At 45.8% G+C, this 12,617-nt stretch overlaps 1 protein-coding gene across 5 annotated transcripts in view; it reads left to right on the forward strand.

Annotated features, from left to right (window-relative positions):
- Positions 1–12,617, forward strand: part of LOC119169173 (transmembrane protein 117) — a 261,084-nt gene that overhangs the window by 217,069 nt on the left and 31,398 nt on the right. The window lies entirely within an intron of this gene.

Below are 12,617 nucleotides of genomic sequence, written 5' to 3' on the forward strand. Positions count from 1 at the left end.
GGTGCCTCTCACTCATCACGCATGCGCCAGTTCCTTTGAAGATGTTATCATTTTCAGCTTTTTTTTTTCTGCAATCACTGGTTAAAACCAGCCTTGTTATCTTGCTTTTAACTTCCTCCGAATCGCATTTTTAGGTGACAGCAATATAATTTAAGTTGTTAGTCAGCGCTCTTTGTTTCTACTGTCTTTCTTTTCCCCGTGTTTTTGCACTGCCCTTTCTAAGTTAGTACTATGAACCAGCTAGCCAAAATTAAAGTACTTCCCATTTGAGAACCTCTGTTCTACATTATTTTGGCGTGAATGCTGCTCAAGGTATGTTACTCGTTTGGCAAGGCTCTTGTTACTCTCGAACAGAGAATCGTCTTCATTTTTCAAGGACTTGTTTTCTTGGAAAAAAATCTCATTTTTTCAATTTTATAGTCTTGCATAATTCATTAAACATACTGAGACTTTGACGCATTTCTGCTAATTCAGAGTGGAGAAGGTCTACTTCTTTTGACAACTTGGAATTCGTTGGCATCTTGCAAAATTATGCAGGTCAAGAGTCACAAGGCAAAAAATGGCAGTAGTGGGGACGGCAGAAACGTTCGACACAATTAGAAAAATTTGAGGCACTAACCTGTACAGATATACAGAGGATAGTTAGGAGCAGTCCTTAAGTCGCAACCACTGCTGCCGATATGATGACCATCGTTTCAGTGCAGGTGCTTATAAAGGCAGGGATCCATGCGTAGGCGGCGCTGCATGCAATGCAGTGATGGCGATGCTTGGGTAGCCCGCTTTACATGTGCACTTGTTCATAGTAGCATCGTTCACACAAGAAGATGCCGGGAATCAGATGCACACGAGATCTGTATAGACATATAGTTAGGAGCAGTCCTTAAGCCGCAACCACTGCTGCTGAAGTGATGGATAGCATTGTAGAGGTCTTGTCTCCCTGCCTTACACCCTTCTTTATTAGGATTCTGTGGCTTTCCTCTGAAACGTGAGTGCGAGGCGTTGACCACTGAGCCACGGAGAGGCACGTTCTTCAACGTTCAAACAGCACACTATTTATATCTATCACTTACCGCTGTTGACGGGCATCTTGGAGGGAACTATCGTGTTTTCAGCGTTACCAGCAAGATGTCGCAATGAGCGCACCTTGCCACATTGTCACGACGCGGCGGCATGCGATCTCATCTACCATGCGTACTTTGCCTCGTAGATGGGAGGGGGGTAGACACTCGCTCACGCGCCTTTATTACGCGGTGGGGAGGATCGTACGTCTTGGCTGGCCTTGAGATTTCTCCGGAACAATTCTGTTGTAGTTACCAGGCGTACAAAGGTCACTGAAATCGTTGCCCAGTCTTCACTTGCAAAAAGGGCGCTTTTCACACACCGAAGCAACAACTGAAACGCTTATTTGCATTCATCTGTACTTGGGAGTACATTTCGTGCATCATTTGTGCGTGAGAAATGCGGGGCACGTTTTGATTTGCTTGCAATTCTGCGCATGACCTTCCAATCTGTTGCTGTCGCGTTCATTGTTTCGCCTTTCTGGCAAAGCTGTCACGTTTTTCTAACACAATTTCTCCGCCATCTTTCAGCAGGTTTTTTGTTACCTTATCCTCACCAGCGGCTTTGCCTCTTCGCATTCTTTCTAGGGCTTTCCTTACTTCCTTTGCTGTTATCGGTAGGATGTGAAATTCCTCTGGATTATTATTGCTTCCCACGATATCATCCTGGCTGTTTTGGCTTCTGTACAGCTCTCTGCAGAACTCCTCTGCCACATCTACTATCCTATTCATATTGGTTGTGACATTTCCTTCCTTGTCCTTTAAAGGGCCCCTAAACCACCTTTGATATTTTTCAAGCATTTCAAGTGAACACACGCATCATGTGCAGAATGCCGTCACGATCAACGATGCCACACGCGACAGCACTACGAGTTGCCAGCGTGCCATAAGTTTGAAGAAACAATTCCTCCTTCTCTCCGAGCCTTTCCAGCCTTGTGACATGGAGAAGTTGAATCTGATACGCAGCGCATTTATGCTAGAATTGGTCGAGCAACCAGGTAGTGTGCAAGGAGGTGTCCATGCTCCTTGTTATTTTTCTTGTTGGCCACTTGCACCCCCTCTCTGCAGTGCAAGTTCTCCTAGGCACGCACAGACCACACAAGCACCTGCATGCCAGGCAAAAGTGGGAAAGGGGGGGGGAGATTTCTTATGAAAAGACAGAAAGGTAAGAAAATTGGGTGTTGGAGTGCACGATAACTGTCTCTCATGTGAGGACACCACAACCGATAAGGGAATGAAGGCACAGTGAGAGTGAAGAAAAAAGAGTAAGGTAAGAGAGGAGAGATATAAAAGAAGAGGAAAAAATATGAAGCAAAAAAAGCTTGGGGAGGTAAGTCAAGGAGGAGGGGAAACGAAGGGAATAGAAGCAGCGAGAGGTCAAAGTGGCTTTGAGAGAGGATACCAGTGGAGGGTAGTGAAGGAAAGAGTGAAAGCAGTGATTGCCGCGTTTTGAACTCCCCTATTACAGCCACGTTCAGAAAAAGTTATCACGGCTCTAGGTCCGTTGTACACTCGCCCACAACTGAATTCCGACCTATGCGTGGTTTAGGGGCCCTTTAATGCACACATCTGGTATTTGTGTGTGCACAGTTTTGCCTTCACAGCTTTGAAGCTTCTTCCATTCTTTAGAGAATGCTCAGTTCTCTTCATGTTATAGTACCTTCTTAAACCTGTTGATTAACGTGGACAGCTCCGTCAGCTCTAATTTATTTGTTGTGTTTATTTATTTCTTTATTTCGTTGTACCCTCCGGGCCAAAGGCATTATAGAGGGGGGTGAAACACAATTTTTTACTCATACAATATTAGCTAATAATAAAAAATAAATAAAAACAAACAAAAAGAACAAAATATAAGCATTGTGTACAAACAGAACAAGTAAGTGTGGGCGTTTATACAATGCTAGTTAGCGCAGAACGAAAAAACTGATGATCGATCAAAATGGCCACAGATTCGGGAAGGTGGTTCCAGTCTTCTGATGTTCGGGGAATATGTTAATGAATCGCTGCATGCTTTGGTTAGACATGGCATAACGCCAACTTTATTAGGATATCAATTCTGGATGATAAGTAAGAAGGCTGAAAAATAGGTGCCTCGTGAAGAGTTGGAATATTATGATAAATTTTGTGAAATAGACAGAGGCGGAAGAGCATACGAGGAGGCAAGTGAGGGCAGTTGGAGTGAATTTTTCATTGCAGAAATGCTAGTGTGACGACTGTAGTTGTGAAGAATGAAACGAACAGAATTGTTTTGGATTAGCTCAAGAGCATTGATTAAATTAATTGAACTCGAATCCCCTACTGCAGCGGCATATTCCATCTTGCTACAAATTAGCGTCTTGTACAATAGTAGTTTAAGTGATACAGGTGCGGAAGAGAAGTTGCGACAAAAGTACCCAAGCATGCGGTTTGCATTATAAATAATGGAGCGGATATGGAGTGACCAGCTTAAACAAGTGGTGATGTGTATGCCTAGATAACGGTAAGAGGTGACTGATGCGAGTGCGATGCTGTCAAATGAGTAAGTAGCAGGAGAAAATGATATTCGGGAAATGTACAATACTTTGCATTTGGAAATATTCAGTTCCATTTGCCAAGACGTGCACCAGTTAAAAATGGAGTCAATATCATTTTCAAGGGCAGTGATGTCATTTGGGCTGTTAATTTCGCGGAACACAACGCAGTCATCTGTAAACAATTTTATGTTAGAAGAAACACATAAAGGCAAATCATTAATGTAAAATAGAAATAAAAGGGGTCCTAAGACGGGAACCCTGTGGTACTCCGAAGTGAACGGCACGAGATGAAGAATAACACCCATTGGCAGTTACAAACTGGGTGCAGTTAAGTAGGAAATGTTCTATTCATCTGATGACTTTATTATCAAGGTTTACTTGTTTGAGCTTTAAGAGCAGTAATTTATGACTTACTTTGTCGAAAGCCTTAGAGAAGTTGATAAAAATAGAATCAGTTAGTGAGCTACGATCTAAAGTAACCTTAAGTTGGTGAATGAAGGATGCCAGTTGTGTTTCGCAAGATCAATTTTTTAGGAAACCATGTTGCGCATCTGAAAAAAATGTGTTTCCAAAAAATGAGGCGATGTTAGTATATATAATGTGCTCTAATATTTTGCAAGGAATACTGGTTAACGATTTGGGGCGGTAGTTTAAGAGTGAACTTTCACTACCTGACTTGTGTATCGGAACCACCTTCCCGACCTGCCAGTCCTGCGGGAGAGCGCCGTTTTTGATGGATTGCTCAAAAACCTGTGCAAGAAACAATGACAAAATAGCATTTGTGCTTTTTAAAAATTTGGGAGTAACTGAGTTTGAGCCAGGTCATGATGATACCTTTAGGGAATCAATAAGCTTAGAGATACCAGAGGGTGCAATGATAATAGGATCCACAATTGAGTAGTTATAACAGGGTTGATAAGTAGGTGTCACGTCAGTATACGTTGTGAAGTTGTTGCAGAAGACGTTTAATATTTCGGCGCAATCAGATTTGGCAATAGGCATGCCATTATTATCAATTACATAGATGCGACAAGCTGTTATGGTTAGGATTAATGACATGCCAAAACTTTCTTGGGTTGTCGGTTAGCATGGATGGTAAAATATGTTGCTGGAAGTTAGCTTTCGCTTGTTTGAGGGCCATTTTATAGGCGATGTTTGCTGCTTCATAGTTATTCCACCGGGTGCTCGATGACGAATTCTTGGCAAGGCGATAGAGTCGTTTTTTTTTTTTATTGGACAATTTTTTTAGATGGTTGGTGTATCATTGCGAGCCAGAACGACATGAAATTTTACGCAGCAGAATATGCTTCTCTGTTAGTTCATGGATTTTACTCAAAAAAAGGTTTCAATTTGAGATTACACTTTGGTTTTCGAAACCAATCATGAAATAGTCGCAATAATGGATCATCTCGGCATTAATCATATCGAAATTAACTCTATTATAATTCCTAATGCACTTTGTCAGTTTTATTTTTTGCTTAGTTGGGATAGAAAGAGCAAATGAAATAGCCAAATGATCACTTAATCCAGGTAAGTAAGATAAATCAGAAAAAAAGATCAGATTGAGTAGAAAGAATAAGGTCTAGTGTATTTGCACTCTCATTAGTTATGCGAGTAGGCTGAAGGACAAGTTGCGATGAGAAAAAAAGAGAACACAAGTCAAGAAATTCTTGACTTTGCGAGGAATATAGTGACAGGGCAGGCGGATCAAGGAGGAGGAGGAGGAATGAAAGAGGAAGACCAGGAAGGTTAGCCAGTTATCAAGAGTTCATGATATTGAAACGAAGATGCGCAAGCCTACGGGGCGCGGAAGAAGAAGAGTAGTGGAGCGGCACCTGGACTGTGTGGTTAGGTGGAAGCGTTCTAGGCCTGTCTCAGAAGTACGCTGCTTTTTCACAACGCCATTTCACCTCATCTGTAAATAAACACAGTCACTCGTAACAGTTTGGTGGAAGGTGCTGGGTACATCGATCTGGACGACCAAGCTCTACCGATTTTGCGACAGAGCAGACGCTTGGCAGGCTTGCCACCACAGCTACCAGACATGGAGGACGCGGGAGCAGGCCATAACAACCTCGTTGCTGATGAGCAACACGCTCACCCGCCAGGACAAGATCGCTGCGGCATGCCGGAACGTCAGCCGAGGACCTTTTCGGGGCAGCCGGATGACGATGTTGACGACTGGCTCAAGCACTACCAAAGAGTGAGTCGCAGCAACCGCTGGAGCACTGCTAAACAGCTCGAGAACGTGGTGTTTTTTCTCGTCGGCACCGCGTCTCTTTGGTTCGACAACCATGAGAGTGCATTGACCACATGGGACATTTTCGTGGACGAGCTGAAGAGGTGTTTTGGTGACTAAACAGCTAAGACCAAGCAGGCGGAGAAAACGCTTTCATGCAGAGCTCAGTTACCTGGCGAAACATGCACCACCTACATCGAGGCCGTCTTGAAGCTTTGCGGAATTGTGAGTGCGACCATGTGTGACGAAGATAAGGTAGGTCAATTTTCAAGGGAATCGCGGAAGACGTGTACAATTTTCTTATCACTAAGGAAGACTTACGCACACCTTCCGACCTAAGGAGACACTGCCGAGCGTTTGAAGCGCTAAAGAGGAGGAGAATCCTACCAAAATTTGAACGTCTTGAGAATGTGCCCACGATTGCAAGTGTCAACCTTCCATCGCAAGGCGACATCTCTTCTCTTATAAGACGAGCGGTTAAGGAAGAACTTGTTCAACTGCGAGCTGTGGACACCGCTGGTGTCTGCCATCAGTGTGCATTCGACCAACGGCCCCGTGAACCACTGGTACCTCGGATGCGACAGAGCTGCTTTGAGCCTCACCCGAACTACACCGATCGGTTCGAACGACAGAGTGAACGACCACTCGAAAACCAGGAACACAGGCAAGCTGCGTCACAGCGATTCACTCCTCGACCACCATCGCACGGCTTTTATCAATCGACGAGGTTTACTTCGCCGGGGACGACTAGACGTGACACCCGTACTTGCTACAACTGCGGGCTACCTGGACACATCGTTAGGTACTGCTACCGTCGCCAGTAGCGAGCTCCACGATTCAACGTGTACACACCCTATGTACCTGCTGGCGAGTCTCGACCATTTCAGGGCTCTTTCCAACAGCAACACACAGCACGTGCTGACTCGCCTTGCTCCGACCGCAGCGTTACCCCACCACCTGCACGCCAACAGTGATCCCCGTCTCCGCGTCGCCGCTCGGGGACGCCACCACCACTGGGAAACTAACTGGTGCAACCAAAGGGGGTGAGGCCGCAAAATCATCTTCCGCAAGACCCCCCGTGTGTTGTGATGGTTGAGAACAAAGTGAGTGTTTTTGTAGACAATGTGAGTACTGTTGCACTAGTTGATACTGGTGCTGCCGTTTCCATAATGAGCGTGTCTTTTAAAAATCGCCTTGGGACGAAAGTAATGTTTGCTTGGAATCGGAGTGCTACGTTCCGCGGCGTAGGGGGAGAAACGTTGAGCCCGGTTGGAGTTTGTTCTGTTTTACTTTCTGTAGGAAATCAAACGTTTCGAGCTGAACTAACGGTGCTTGCACAAGCAACCCACGACGTTATTCTAGGTATAGATTTTTTGCGGGAATGTGGTGCAATTCTAGATTGTGATAGTGGTGGGATTATTTTTCGTCCCGTGTTGCCGTCTCTATTGACGAAAGATACCATTGATGACTGCTTGGAAGTGTTTTCTGTGTGTGAAGACGTCCGCTTGGCCCCACATACCGCTATGTTTGTGCGTGTAAACTCTTCGCGTTCTTGTGCGGGTTCTTACTACGGTTTAGCCGAGCCGAACTTCAGTAACGCACTTAAGAAAAACGTTATTGTGCCTCGTTGCCTCGTGCTTACCGTCGACGGTTGTGCCGATTTGTGGATTGTGAACGTTTCCGCGCAGCCCATATATCTGCCTGCAGGACTTAAATTGGCAAGCTTTCAAGAGCAAAGTACTCTTACCATACGGTCACTCCAACTGTCGGTGGATGTAAAGAAACCCCACGCCAACTTGTACCCCGACTATTCTGCCAGCATTGACCGTATGATTAACAAGTCACTTCCATCAACTGAACGGTCGCTGCTGCAGGAGGTGATCGTACGCTACGCCTCAGTCTTTGACTTTGCCCAAGACGAAACGTCTACCGTTACGCCGCCGTCTTCACGTACGCAACACCGCATCTATACAGGCCAAGCACCACCAATACGCCAGAAGCCCTATCGCGTATCGCCTTCTGAAAGGAAAGTCATCGCTGAGCAAGTTGAAGACATGCTAAAGAAGGGCGTCATACAAGAATCGTTTAGTCCATGGGCTGCTCCTGTCATTCTAGTGAGGAAAAAGGATAATTCATGGAGATTCTGCGTAGACTATCGTCGCCTAAATGCCATCACAAAAAAAGACGTCTACCCTTTGCCACGTATAGATGACGCCGTGGACTGCCTGCATTCTGCCTGCTATTTTTCTTCTGTTGACTTGCTTTCTGGGTATTGGCAAATTCCTATGCATCCCGCAGATAAAGAGAAGACGGCCTTCGTAACACCATACGGTCTCTTTGAGTTCAACGTAATGCCCTTTGGTTTGTGCAATGCTCCAGCGACATTCGAGAGATTTATGGATACAGTGCTCCGTGGACTAAAATGGGAAATTTGCATGTGCTATTTAGATGACGTGATTATCTACGGCAAGACTTTTCAAGAGCATAACCACCGCTTGTCGCTTGTGTTTGATTGCTTACGCGAAGCTGGTCTTGTTTTAAACTCAAAGAAGTGTCATTTTGGAGAATGTCAAGCCCTCGTATTAGGCTTTCTCATGGATAAAGAAGGCGTGCGACCAGACCCACAGAAGACCGCAGTGGTTCGCAACTTTGAACCACCACGAACAGTGAAGGACCTGCGAAGTTTTCTGGGTCTGTGCTCATATTTCTGCTGATTTATTAAGAACTTCGCACAACTTGCCTCACCACTGACGTCCCTTCTTCATAAAGACACACTGTACTTGTGGGATGATAAATGTGAGGCTGCATTTCGACAGCTAAAGTTTTTATTGACTTCAGGACCCATCCTAAAGCATTTTGATCCTGATGCTTTGACTGAAATTCATACTGATGCTAGTGGGCTAGGTGTTGGTGCTGTGCTGGTCCAACCCTGCAACAGCCGCCAGCACGTCGTAGCATATGCCAGTCGGACACTAACCCGAGCAGAGACGAACTACACCGTCACCGAGCTCGAGTGCTTAGCAGTCGTCTTCGCCATTAAGAAGTTCCGACCGTATCTACATGGCCGCGAGTTCACAATAGTGACCGATCACCACTCACTATGCTGGCTTGTGGGACTTCGTGACCCGTCTGGCCGGCTGGCTCGTTGGGCGTTGCGCCTCCAAGAGTACAGCTTTTCTGTTACCTATAAGAGCGGACGATGTCACACAGATGCCGACTGCTTATCCCGCCTTCCTTCAGTGCACACCAATGCTGACGACAATGACATTGATGACTATTTAGTTTCTGTCTCGTCCGACTTCCCAGATACCAGCAGCTTCAAACGTGAGCAGCAGCGCGACCCTACCCTGAAACCCTTGCTTGAAGCTGCACATAAGTGCACAAAGTGCTTGTCCATCGACAAGCACTTTAAAATTTTAAATGGCTTGCTGTATAAAAGAAACTATTCAGCCGATGGCCTCCCCTTGCTTCTGGTGGTGCCGGAAAGCCTGCGCCTGGTCGTCCTTCGTTCTGCGCACGATGACATAACATCCGGTCATCTCGGCTTCACACGTACGCTACATTGACTACGTGAGAGGTTCTGCTGGCCGAAAATGTGGAAAACCACAAAACAGTACGTCACCAGCTGCGCTATATGTCAGCGCTACAAGCGATCCACCACTGCCCCGGCAGGTTATTTGCAGCCCATCCCTTCACCGACATCCCCTTTTGAAAAAGTCGGCATCGATTTGCTGGGACCCCTTCCCAAGACCCCATCGGGACACTGATATGTTATAGTGTGTGTGGATTATTTAACGCGTTATACGGAAACGGACGCACTGACATCGGCCACAGCAGCCGCTGTTTCTTCTTTTCTGTTACAACGGGTCATACTGCGTCACGGTGCTCCACGGGTTGTCATCAGTGACTGTGGACGACAATTTATGGCCGATGTGGTTGAAGAAATTTTGCACCTCTGTGGCTCCTATTATCGCCACTCCACCCCTTACCATCCGCAAACTAACGGTCTCACTGAGAGAACAAATTGAACTCTCAGGAATATGCTATCGATATACGTTGATGCTGACCACAGGAACTGGGACGCCGCCTTACCGTTTGTTACTTACGCGTATAACACCGTCAAGCATGAAGTTACTGGACATTCGCCCTTCTTTCTGCTTTACGCACGAAATCCACGGAGTTTTCTGGACACTCTATTACCTTTCTCACATCAGGAAGATCTGTCCATCGTTCAGACGTTGTGTCGCGCTGAAGAAGCACGTCAACTAGCGCGCCTTCGAACATTGTCTTCGCAAGAACACAGCAAGAGTCGCTACGATGCCAAGCATATCCCCGTAGAGTTTTCTCCTGGTGACTACGTGTGGCTGTGGACTCCTGTCCGTAAAAAAGGATTGTACCGAAAGTTTCTAGCAAACTATTCCGGCCCATTCGTGATAGTCACTCATCTCAGTGACGTGAATTACGTTGTCACCCGAGTCACAGCCAATAACCGGCGTTCGCGCACTACGCAAATTGTTCATGTAGCCCGCCTCAAGCAGTACCATCATAGGCCTGTTTAACTCGCTCGGCGAGCTTCGTCTGCCGCCGGGGGAAATGAAACAAAGATGCGCAAGCCTACGGGGCGCGGAAGAAGAAGAAGAGTAGTGGAGCGGCACCTGGACTGTGTGGTTAGGTGGAAGCGTTCTAGGCCTGTCTCAGAAGTACGCTGCTATTTCACAACGCCATTTCACCTCATCTGTAAATAAACACAGTCACTCGTAACAATATGTTAGGGTAATTAAACTCACCCAGTAATACTATCGGTGATGAAGGATACTGTGTCACAATGCAACCGAGTACATCGTGTAAGTCTGAAACAAAGGTAGGGGGATTATTGGGCGGTCGATAGCAAACGCCAACAACTATTTTCTGATGCCCGAATACAATGCATGCCCAGACGGTTTTTACTTTTGTCTCAGCATTGATTTGGAATGATTTGAAAGTGTTCGATATGGCAAGAAGAACACCTCCCCCATGACGGTCAATGCGATCACGGCGATAGATAGAAAACCGACATGAATCAATAAATATTTCATCGTCCCACACTGCAGTGTTGAGCCAGGTTTCTGTTAGAGCGATAATGTCAAAGCCAGCAGTATCTATTAAGGAATGTACTGAATCATGCTTGTTAATTACGCATCTAGTGTTTCACAACAATATGGACGCACTATGATGAAGTGAGAATACATTAGCCTCCTCGCAGAGCCCTATGATGAAGCGGGAGTTATATCTTTAGCATTGCATAAGGATGTAGCAGCTGATACATCATGTAAGGGACCGCTGTTAGCAGGCTGGCTGATAACTTTCGCACACTTTATATTCGCATCATACACATAGCATGTCTTGTCCACAAACAGCTTATTATATCGTAATTGAAAATGAGGAGACTGAGGCAAACTTTTAGCAAATTCCCGCAAATATTTTCTCTCTAGACGAGTACTCGGTGAGAAATGTTCGGATACAGATACCTTGCCATACCGCAGTTGTGACCTTGAAGATAATATGTTGTCTTTTGTTTTTTTACGAAGAAAACTTAAGTACCATAGGCCGACACTTGGATGCAGAGTAAGCACCTATACGATGCGCGTGTTCTGTTGCCTCGCAAAAGTGTTCATTGCCAAGGACAGTTGATAAAGCTGCTGAAACTTTTTGCTCGGTTTGGTCCCATGTTTCTCAAATATAAGGAATATTATACTCGATTAAATTGTTGCACCTAGATCTGTCTTCTAACTCGTCCAGACGTGCCTGCATGCTGTTTCGTGTCAAACTGTTCTGCGGGTTGAGGATTGGTGAAAAAAAAAAGGCAACATTGCCGACAGTAGCCAAAAACGATTCAATTTTTTATGAAGACCACCAGGAAGTGCCGTATTAGTGGAAGGGGTTGATGAAAGCTCAAGGGCAGTGAGACGCGATTCAAAGGCAGCAAAACGAGAATCTACAGAAAGTCTCAGATCTGCAATGTTTTTAGTTATTTGGTTTTGGCCATCGATTAGTTGGGAAAGCATGTTAGGTATAGAGCGGTCATTATCAGTCGTAGTTCTAGCAGCAGTAGTCGACAAAATTGTGGGACGAGGCCCAGGATTAAGCTCAACATCACTGCTTAATAAAATACTGGTAATGCGATGCATAAGTTGTGCGAAAACCGACAAGAATGACATATTGCAACACTGTGGGCAAGGAAACAGCAGCAGGAAACGATCATCAGACCAAAAACAATAGGTATTGAAATAGTGTACCTGTGTAAAGAACAGGCAAGATTTCAGCATTGTAGCCGCGCCGCTGTCACCTGGCCCTCTGAAGAAGTGGGATAGCTGCGTGAGTAGTTTATCTTGTCCCGGTAGTGGTGTCATGGCACTCCGGAAACTAGCGATTGGGCTGGTTAGGGTGACGTCACTTTGATTCCTGTCGCACTTCGCTTGAGTGGGAACAAGATCGGATGAAGCAAAGCAGTGCACCGGAAGGTAGATAGGGGAGGCACAGTACACGCAGCTGTGATCAGGCGAATTCCGGCCAAGGAGCGATGAAGTGACCAGGTCGTCTCAGGAGCGGCAAAGGTACTCGAGGTGAAGCCGTCCAAAGTGGCTGTAGTGCACCGGCCATCCATGTTGCCGGCAGCAGTCAGGTGATGCAAGGAAGTGACACCAAGGCCAACGGCATGCTGCGTAAAGAACAGGCAAGATTTTGGCATTGTTTGAGGCTTTCGTGACTTGACGTCTCTTAATGAGGTTTTTCATTTCCTGGGATGGCTTGCAGTGTCTTGTCTGATGA

This window comes from Rhipicephalus microplus, chromosome 2 (genome assembly GCF_043290135.1).
Source record: "Rhipicephalus microplus isolate Deutch F79 chromosome 2, USDA_Rmic, whole genome shotgun sequence".
Classification (NCBI taxonomy): Eukaryota; Metazoa; Arthropoda; class Arachnida; order Ixodida; family Ixodidae; genus Rhipicephalus; species Rhipicephalus microplus.